This window comes from Gekko japonicus, unplaced genomic scaffold (genome assembly GCF_001447785.1).
Source record: "Gekko japonicus isolate JY-2015 unplaced genomic scaffold, Gekko_japonicus_V1.1 scaffold683, whole genome shotgun sequence".
Taxonomy (NCBI): Eukaryota; Metazoa; Chordata; class Lepidosauria; order Squamata; family Gekkonidae; genus Gekko; species Gekko japonicus.
In genome coordinates, this window is record NW_015162499.1 from 419,946 (window position 1) to 421,067 (window position 1,122).

Here is a 1,122-nt window from a genome sequence, read left to right on the forward strand (position 1 = left end):
CGACCTCAAGCCATTTAGGTCTTTATTGGTTTACAACTTTCTTTCTTTCCAAAAGGGGAAAGCTGGGAATCTGGACTGCCAACCTCCAGATGGGGCCTGGAGATCTCCTGGAATTACAACTGATCTCCAGACAACAGTGATCCCTTCCGCTGGAGAAAATGGCTGCTTGGGCGGGTGGACTCTATGGCATTAGGCCACGCTGAGGTCCCTCCCTTCCCAAACCCCCACTCTCCCCAGGCTCCATCCCCCGAATCTCCTTGAATTTCTCACCATGGAGTTGGCCACCCTACTGGGAAGACAAAATTCCTCGGCTGGCTGTGGGAATCTGGGAAACTGCCCTGTCAGTCTCTTGGTTTCATTTTGCTCTCCTGAGAGCAAGGACTGCCTGTTTCTATGGGAAGGTACTGGGTTTCCATAATCCATTGCTTGACTGGTAGTCACAGCAGGTCTTCTTTGGCTGCAAGAAAGCACTTTGCCATGTTTTTCACTTAAACTAAAGGTTCAAGTGAAAAGACTCTAGATTCCTAGAGAGGCTGTTTTCTGCTCTATTATGGCTGCGGTCACACGGAGCATTAGGCACGCTAGAGAGACGGAAGATAGGCGGATTTTCCGGGCGTGATCTCACCGCCACATCTGGGAAACGTAGAGCTCCCGTGGCTCACCCGAGGCTTCACTCCGAAGATGCGCTGTAAAAAACTAGTACCTCCGAGGTACTAGTTTCCGGAAACTGCGGGGCATGGGCGGGCGTCTGATCGCATTTCCGGTGGTAGTTCCGGCACCCGCCCATGTCCCCTCGCAAAAAGTCCCCCCCCCCAAGTCTCCACGGATGCACACAAACATCCAACGGAGCATGCGCACACTTTAGTTAAAAAAAACCCACAACCCCGTTTACCCTGCGGCCCCGCTTCTTTGCAGTGCTGCAGGATTGTCCTGTGATTGGCACCTCCCCCCTAACCACGGGACCTCCATGGGACCTCCACGGGACATCTGCTCGTGCAACTGCGCGTTATTTTGCCCCGGGGCAAACAGCCACGCTTCCCCCCGCATTTTCCGGCCCGTGTGACTGGAGCCTATGTGAATCGTTGGTGAGTTGCTTCCCTGATGTCTGTCTGGTTTCTCTTT